The sequence below is a fragment of the Larimichthys crocea genome, chromosome XV, assembly GCF_000972845.2.
Source record: "Larimichthys crocea isolate SSNF chromosome XV, L_crocea_2.0, whole genome shotgun sequence".
In the NCBI taxonomy this organism is placed as follows: domain Eukaryota; kingdom Metazoa; phylum Chordata; class Actinopteri; family Sciaenidae; genus Larimichthys; species Larimichthys crocea.
The window spans coordinates 5,908,331-5,918,265 of NC_040025.1; positions in this window are offsets into that span (position 1 = coordinate 5,908,331).

Sequence of the window (9,935 nt, forward strand, 5' to 3'; positions counted from 1 at the left end):
CCTGCAAACAACACAACAGATATCTCCATGTTCAGATGCAGTGCAGTGTGCACACAAGAGAGGCTCCAGTATTTGACACTAGAGTGGAGGAGGTGTGTATGAGCATCAATCTGAATGGTTTAATGGGGAAATCTTATAAGTAGTTGCAGAGTGTTGTACTACTCAAACCCAGAGTGTTCTGGCTCAATACTGAGCAGGAGTCAACAAACAACATTTTGTAGGCATTGTTGTTTCCAAGATGGGTGAAGACTGAGTGGAGGACAGTGGAGATGACATTCTCTGTGGATCTGTTGGTCCTGAATGAAAACTAGACTAGAGACTAGCTGGTGAAGATAGTGAAGGATTTAGATTTTTCCAGATATTTTTCTCTGAAGTTGGTAAAAACCAACCAGAAATAGAATGATAGTGAATATTGGACTTATGCTCATCAGGTGAAAACAAACATGGGCCTAAATGAAAGCTACTACTGCACAGGTTTTACATATTTAGCTGCACTATGGGTGGTAGCTCTGGTTCATGGTCAGTGTGGGTTTCATACACTGTCTGCAACAATTAATGTGTACATACTTCCTTTAGTGGTGCTCTTGTTCTTGTGGGAGTTGGCATTGAGCTCCGACAATGTGCTGGGTGCTGTTTAAAGCAAGCACACTGGGGGGGCTGCTGTTGAAAGCAGAAACAGCCGACCATGACGTTGCTTCTACAAGGAGCGGCACACAGCTGGCTTGGAAAGATGGCAGAAGAAGAGGAGAAGAGGCACCAACTGCAGTTATGTAAATGCAAGGATTTGTGGGCATGTGCTTGTGTTTGTGAAAGCCGGCACGACAAGCATGCAATGGGCAGAATGTAGAATAGCAAAGTCACTGTTTGGAGGGGGGTTGTATTTACATCTAACATGGCCATTTTATGTTTTTTTTCTGTCAGCAGTAGAGAGCTGAAAGGAAATGTGGAGAACAAGATTGGAAATAACACGTTGCAAATGTTCCCAACCAGACTCAAACTGTGGATGTTCCTGTTCATGGATATGCCTTAACCCTTATGCCACAAGACCATCCTGTTTGAATTTAAGCACAGACGATTTTCTACTGGAGAATTAATCCCCCCAACCCATGCACATTAGATATAAATTAAATTAACATTACCACATCACACAACACATGCAAGGATGAGGTTGCAGCTGTATATGATGTTGGCAGAAATGGGGATAGTCACAAGTGTCAGGTAATAATGGCTGTACTGTAAACCTTCATTAATATAATTAGATGTTAAGCAGTCAGCTAGTAGCTGCACAGCAGCAACATTGGATGACCGAATATTTCGGGGGGATTACGCAGCACAGTAAAATCTGGACTCCTACACCTGAATACGATAATGTGAATTCAAATATTATCATGGCAGCTGTAGCATGTACACAAAACATGAAATTGTCTTTGACAAATATATGTCAGCCAGAGCATTTGTAAATCACAGTGTATGAATGGACTGGAGTGTGATCTATCAACACTAATCTTCATACAGTGATTAAAATAACACTGACTCAGACTTGGTTTCACTGATAATAATTTAAATAATTTAATATAGAATTCAGAAGGTAGCAGTTTTAAGGTCAAAGACTAGAGACTCAAATGTACTGTAAAAAGCAATATGAATATAGAAAAGAGTGGAGTCACAGGGCTTGTAGGTGCTGACCATGTGATCAGGACATATTGTATCCACAGTGACAAAATGTGCTCTGCGTTTTCCTTTATTCACATTTAAATACGATGGAAAAGCTCTGTTGCACGTTATTCATCTCGTCCGTGTCTCCTGCCAAGGTCTCGAGCGTTAAGTGTTTGAGCATCACGTTATCTCGTTCTTAATGAGCTTTTGTCACTTTGCCAAAAGGTTTCTAAGCAACCTGGAGTGGGATTTCTCTTTGTGTCCCTCCTCTTTTCTTTCGTTAATGTCTTATCTGATGCTCAGATAAGACATTAACGAATGAAATACTGTGTAACAGTGATGGCTGCTGTACTGATTCATTGGCTTCTTCCTGTCTATATTGGCTTCTAATATTTACATAATGCTGTCCTCTATCACCCACCCATCATCACTGATTGTTGTTTAACTATATACTGTATTTTATTGCAGAATTGTCTATGCAAGTGCTCTTACAAGGTAACTGTATAGGTGTTCAGACTGACAGAGAAGTGGGTTTGTATTGCTAGATTAAACCTGCAGCTGCAAATATATGCTGTTTGGTCACTATTGATCCAAAGGTAATAAAATATGATCACTTGGTTGAAGCGATTGATAGAATTAGACACAGAGAAAATGTTTACTTGTAAAATTATTTTATTTATTGGCAAAGGGCAAAGATAAAGTGAAGAAAATGTGAATTTTCCTGAAGCAAACTGATAGAAATGGATACTTCACTTCACAGCCCTGGAGATTACCGCCTGGGAAGAACTTGGAAGAATTGGGTAAGTTGAAGATGAGTCTTTCATTTGTGGTTTATTTGATTCTTATTAACTCACCTGGGACCAAAATGTGCTTTAAAAATGTCATTATTGTTGTATTTACACTTGTATATATTTTTTTAAATATATTTTTACACTGAGGTATGAAGAACATTACCTGCAGCATTTGACTAATTGTGAGTAGGTCTCGGTGACTCAGGAGTCCTCTGGTTTCTAATTTCTCTCAGACTGAGGAGCTGCTTTTAGATCTGAATGTCTTTGTGACTCTCAGACCAAACACAGAGGAGAGAAATCCTTGACTTCACTGACATGATTCAGCCAGTTAGGAATTATTTTTGCCCCCCACTGACATGATTCAGCCAGTTAGGAATTATTTTTGCCCCCCGGTTGGCTGATTTATCCCAGTATACACTTAAATATTCATCTGGTCCGCTTTATCCGTTATCGGGTCGCGGGGGCAGCAGCTTCAGCAGGGAGGCCCAGACTTCCCTCTCCCCGGCCACTTCATCCAGCTCACCCAGGGGGACCCCAAGGCGTTCCCAGGCCAGCTGAGAGACATAGTCCCTACAGCGTGTCCTGGGTCTTCCCCGGGGCCGCCTCCCAGAAGGATGTGCCCAGAACATCTCACCAGGGAGGCGTCCAGGCCGAGCTTCTCACCGTATCTCTAAGGGAGAGCCCGGCCACCCCGCGAAGGGAGCTTATTTCGGCCACTTGTATTCGCGATCTCATTCTTTCGGTCACTACCCAAAGCTCGTGACCATAGGAACGTAGATCGACTGGTAAATCGAGAGCTTCACCTTTTGGCTCAGCTCCTTCTTCTCCCACTCCATCCTTCCCCCACTCGTGAACATGACCCTGAGATACTTGAACTCCTCCACTTGAGGCAGAATCTAATCCCCGATCCGGAGGCTGCACTCCACCCTTTTCTGGCTGAGAACCACGAGTGTGCGAGTGAGGAGAAGCCTGCGAACGGCTGGGTTGTGTGTAGCGTTTGTGGCTTGTGTGAATAAAGAACCCTGCTAAAGGGACATCAGTCTGTGTCTTTGTGCTGAAGAGAACCCATGGGGCAGTAGATCTGTCACATTTGGCGAACAACATACCTCAGCAAAAGCAAAGACAATGTCGGAACCACAGCAGGTCCAGCCAGTAATGACACTGGCCCAAATGCTGGTGGAAGTCGCGGCGAAGAGTCGGGACCAAGCAGAGGCAAGTCGGCAACTTGGCTGCACTTCACACGCAAACGGCGAGGCAGATGCGGCTGCTTGAGGCCCCCTGGGCGGGGGCAGCGTCACTGGCCCCATTGCTCTCTGGCGTGGCACTGCACAGGATGTCAGACACCGACCATCCCCAGTCTTACCTTGAGATGTTTGAGGCAACAGCGGCAGGTCGCTGGGGGCAGAGTGGGCCATGCGGTGCTACCCCTCCTGTCGGGGGATGCTCAAACAGCGGTGCTCGGCCTGCCTGCCTCCTCTCGGGGACAGTACAGACACATTAAAAGGGTTGTCCTCGACCGCTTAGGCTACTCAACCGAAGATCATAGCCACAGGTTTCTGCCTTTCTGCACCATCGGTGTGCCAATACATATTAATGGTTAGTTCTTAAAACTGATGAGCAGTTGACACCTTGCATGGCAGCCATTGCCATCAGCCTATGAATGTGTGTGAATGGGTGAATGAGAGCAAAATATTTCAGGTTACTGATGACAACTTAAAATCAATTTTTTTTTCTTCACTTGTAATTTCATTTAAGGTAGAAAAAACTGTGAAACGTCTCATGACAGTAACTTAGATAACATTTACTGTTTCGTCCTATTCTTAGTCATAGTGGTTAAAGTTCATTGACAGTGTAATGAATTTGTTTTTCTTGTGACGCACACAGTGTAATCAGAAGACAAATATCCAGATAACACAATGTCTAATGCTGGATTAAGAATACTGTGATATCTGTATCTGTTAACATTGTCACCGTGTCAGATTAGGCGATCATAGACTCATGACTTCTTGCTGTAGACAGACAGACTACATGTCTTTCACAGTGTGTGTCATGTTACCGAGACAACAGTGGCGTCCGAAGTAGCGTGTTTCATACCGGGTGTCATTTGTTTGGAAAAAAGGCATCAACCACATTATTCCTCTTTGCTTTGCTACATTTACAACTGCACCAATGAGCACGTGGAAAAATTCTAACATGCTAGCCTTTCTGTCGGGAAGTTGTGATTCATCCCAGGTGACAATCAATTGTCATGCCCAACACACTCTCGTACAGTACCATGATGGCCTACGTCTGTTAGGTTGAACTATCATCGGGCTGATAAGAGCTTATCAGAGAAAACAGAAATCGCACAATCACAGTCAGATCATGCAAACATCTGCATCACACACAAATACTGTGTCTACACCCAAACACACGCAAGACCCCTAAAAACAATATTAATAATCATCAGTCAGAAGAAATCTGCAGGGATCGAGGACATTTCTCCTTAAGAGCGATCATCAGATCAGCCAGCATTAATCTCATTTAAGTCACATAGCATGCAAACTATCTGCGCCTATGGGGTAGTTTATTTATTTATATTTTATTAGAATCCATGTTTCCATGGCTAGTAGACTGAGGAAATAGCCAACTGTAATTATGCACAAAGGGATCATTGACTCTCAGACAGGCTATACTTATGGCCACAGTATATACTGTGTTATTATAAGAGAATAAAACTTTGCCTCTTGATACATTATTTCGGAATGGCAATGATAGATTGATGAAGACATAGAGAGAAGAGATATGAGATTATGAGGAAGGATTGAGAATAACTGCAGAAGAAAAAATGGAATGGGATAATATATTTTGTGTGTGTGTGTGTGTGAAAGTAGAGTCAAGCAGAGGGAATTCATTTAATATTAACACTAAAATTGTCAGAGACACTACAAGCACAAATATTTCATGCACTGGCCAATGTTGTGATTTTGGGATATTTTGCTTCCATAAAACACCCCCAGTTGGAAATAGACAATATTATTATATATTATCACCCAAATGTTACTTCTCATTCGGGTGTTTACATTGATATCTAGACAGAAATATCCACTTCAGTAGCACCAAACTTCCTTCCAGTTCGATTCCTGTCTGTATTCTGAAGATTATCACAGGGGGCTATGATCATAGATCATTCAGAGAATGAGTTATAGAAGATTTTATACCGAAAAACATGACAAGATGACGATGATTTTTTTTGGCTGTTGACAGTAATTTTTGATTGATGGTGTGATAAAAAGAGATATCCAAAAGTCCCTCTGTAAAAATCATTGTCTCTCATATATCAACACAATGAAACAAGAATTCTGAACCCGGCTTCATCCAGAGTTCACATTTCTGACCTGTAAATTAGTGTATTTGTTAATGAGATGGTCAGTGTTGGTCCATTTTGCTTCTGCAAAAATCACTTTCCTTTAGACTAGTCGAAAGAAAACAACCAAAAACAACTAAGAAAACTTGTAATACAAAAAGCAGTTGTGTCAATGTAAGTAAGTATTGTCTACATTGTTTCCTTTTCACCTGTAGTACAAATGAGATATTTTAACCATTTCCATTAGTCATCCGTCTGCACTGTATCTGAAACAGGTTCTTATCAGCTTCTCTGAGTTTCAGTAACAGTGACGATGAGAATCTCTGAGCATCAGCCACCTGAAACAGCAGCTTCCGGTCCAGCAAACCAAATAAGACACTGATGTTTGTGCTTACCTCCTGAAGGACAAGATCGTGTTTGTTTCTGCTGTTTTTTCAATAAATGATTAATCCACTCCTTAGGCTTCACACACACACACACACACACTCCTGACACACACACTGGGGTTTGACCGATTACAGTGTGCCGATATTTTTCTGATGTTTTATCATTTAAACTTACCCAATTCTACACGAAGAGCAGCTGAAATGAAACAGAGCACATTTAGCGCATCATTGGCAGAGTGAGGCATACATGTATATAATGTACACTGCTGTTTTTATTTATTCAAAGGAGTGCATGTTTGAGTTTTCATTCTCTTCCACCTCGGACAATCCTACATTTTGTTGAATTTCCAGCGTTTGGCTCTATGTGCACATAAAAACAGGTGCACATAATAACACACCTACTGATACTGACTCTTATCCTGCAGCATGGACACCACACGTTACATTAATGCAAAGTCTCTGCACATTGCACATCTTCTTTATAGTTTACATTGTGGATTTTTGCTTCATTCATTATTTTTAAATAAAATAAATAATTTTTTTATTGTAACATTTTTTCTATTTTCTATTTCTGATTCTTGACTTTGCAGTGGGTTTCTTATTTTCCTGTGTCCTTTCTGTGTTTACTGTTCCTTGAATGTTACAACCAACAAAACCAGAGTGACATGTAGCCAAGCCTTTTCTAATACTGCATGATGCTGACTATCAGTCACCCGAAATCACCTGTTCAACAGTCCTGATATGATTGACCAGATGAACAATTGAAGAATGATGTTTTCTTTCTGTTGGCCTTGAGGAACAGTGAAAACTCTTTTCTCTCTTCATTTCTCCTGCTGCAATACAACTGCAACAATTTTGAGTTTAGTTACACTGGTTTATACTGTGTTTATTACATTTTATATATAACATGACAAAACTATGAATATGTGGTCTGAATATGGTGGTTAATTTTTTTTTTCTGAATTCTGCTGTCTCTGGTTTATTATTAAAAACTAAAGGGGAGTTCACAAGTACGCTTAGTAGCTACTTCTCAGAATCATGAAGTAATGAGGGATTACTAAGTGACTAATTACTCAAAAGTATCGTGAAGAAAGTGGTAAATGTCATCAAAGATTAATAAATTAATCATTATCTGATGATTCATTCATCTCTGAGTCTTTTCTCTCATCATCTTCTATGTATTTTGGATTCTGAGTTATTCAGGAACTTTTTATTATCAGCTTGTCCCTGATTTATTCTTTATTCACATGTGTGAGTGCTGTACTGTAGAATTACAGCTTTGAAGTTTGAAGTTAAACTTTTAGCCTTTTAAATTCACACCATGGACGTCTCTCTACCTGTACCTCATTCTCTGATCAGCCATTTATAGAGATACTGGCCTCATTCATCCTCTTTCTTTTTTCCAGATCTGGATTCACCCAGGTTTGGCCATGCTGTCTGTTTGTTGGCTGCCTGTCTTGCCTCTGTAGATTTGTTTGCCTGTTTGGACTGTTTTCCTGGTGTTGACCTGTACCTGCCTCATGGTTCTGTAATCCTCTTAACCAATTTTAGAAATCATTGAACTGATCCTGTCTGCTTGTCTTTGTCTACGTCTTTTGAATGTATTCATCGGCTGTGCCACATATAGACTACATTCAACTGTAGGTCTCATTAAGGGGGAAAGACAGAAATAACTTCAACATCCCAATGGCACCTTCTATTCAAGACTGTTTTTAACAGACACAGACAAACAGCAAAAAAACACCCAAATATCCGAGTCCTAGTGGTCAGCAGCTCTTACTGAGCCTCTCAGTGCTGGCCTGGTATATTTGGAACCTCCTTCCTGATCACAGTAAGAAGGAGGACAGGACATTATCCGGTTTGGATCCTTAGTGATTCTCCTGGTGTGAATATCCTTTAGTGCTTCTTGTATTGTCCTCCAGGAGTCCACTATCATCTCCTTAGCCTTGCTGACATTCAAGAGGAGGTCAATGTCCTATTAAAAGCGAGTAAAGTTCACTATTTGCTTTAGATTTTCTTAGTTTTTAGTGATCGGGCCCACCATAGCTGTGTCACTAGCAAACTGTTTACAGCAGAGGACTCAACACACAACATGCTCTGAGGTTGAGGATGAGGGTGGAAGGCATGTGTCCACCCAACCTGGGATCAACGCCTCAAGGGCATGTGGATCCCAGGTTGGGTGGACACAGGGCCTGCAGGGAACTATAGTGTTAAATGCCGAACACTAGTCAATGAACAGCAATCTCATATAGGTCTTTTTGTTGGGATAGGGTGACGTGGAGGAAGTGTTCTGTGACATCTTCTGTTGATTGATTAGGACAAATAGAACAGTGTAGTGGGTCCAGTGTGCTCGGTAGTGTAATCCTTGAACAGCTGCTCAAAGCAATTTGTTATTAAAAAATTGGTTATTCATTTTATTTGGCTAATTCAATGGTCTCCCTCAGAAGAAAGAGTAAGAGCGGCGACAGACTAATTTAATGAGCTGGAAGCAACACGTAGAGGAAAAACAGCAAGCAGAGCCAGGATATTTCTAGCAGCTCTGGCTCTCAGGGCGATGAAGACATAGCGAGGACAGGCAGAGACAGTAGAGGCTCAAACAATAGATGGTGACTGTTGGAACAGAGGACAGTCGAAGATGGTGAGTTTTTTCTGCCAACATTAATGAAATATGTTGTACAGAAGATAAAAAGTGTTTAAAGTTCTGGATTTGCTTTGATTACTCATCATGAAGCAAAGTGGTACTTCTGTGGTTAGTAACATAGAACTAATAGAGGCAGAGCGGGTCGTCCACTAATCAGATGGTCGGCGGTTCGTTTCCCGGTTTGATCCCTTCCAGTCTGCATGTCAAATTGTCCTTGGACAAGATACTGAACCCCAAATTGCTCTCGAAGGCTGTGCCATCAGTGTGTGAATGTGTATAAATAGTTAGCTCCTCAAACTGATGAGCAGTTGGCACCTTGCATGGTAGCCAGTGCCATCAGTGTATGAATGTGTGTGAATGGGTAAATGAGAAACATACTGTAAAAGAGCTTTGAGTGGTCAGAAGACTAGAAAGGCGCTATATGAGTACAGTCCATTTACCATTTAATGTAACACATTACTCTACACTTTTTATTGTAAAGTAACTTTCAGATGAAATTCATTTGTAACATGTAATGTATTATATTTTGAAAGTAACTTGCCGAATACCGTTGAGTTCCTGTCCACTGATTGGGTCTGGTCCTGCTGCCTTCCTGGTGTTCACACAGTTCAGAAGTCTTCTGACATCATGCTCAGAAAACATGATAAATGTGAAAGGTGCCTCCACACGTCCATTAACCTCTTCTTAAGATACTTTTGCATGTTGACTGCTGATTGCCTCAAAGTGAGCACGAAATTTTTAGCACTTAACTGGGAGGGGAGGTAATCTGTCCCAGTTCTTAGACGTTAGACGAAGCCTTCATATTTCCTGTGATGATGACTGATGTAGAAAGTGCGCTTTGTGTTTTATTGACAATAACTACACATCAGGTGAGCCGGAACAGGATAGCATTTTAATATTACCACCTTTTTTTTAGTCCCCTTCTTCTTCTTTCAGATTAATACAGAGAAAAAGAGTCACATGATTAAATGTCGCTGCCTGGTATTTAGCAAGGTTTTGATGTAGTAGGAGATTACAGACATTATTGTCCAATGGCTGCACATTGGTGAGCGGGATGCTTGGCAGAGAAGATCCATGTGATCCATGATGAAACCTGTGTGTTTAACACCTGCACA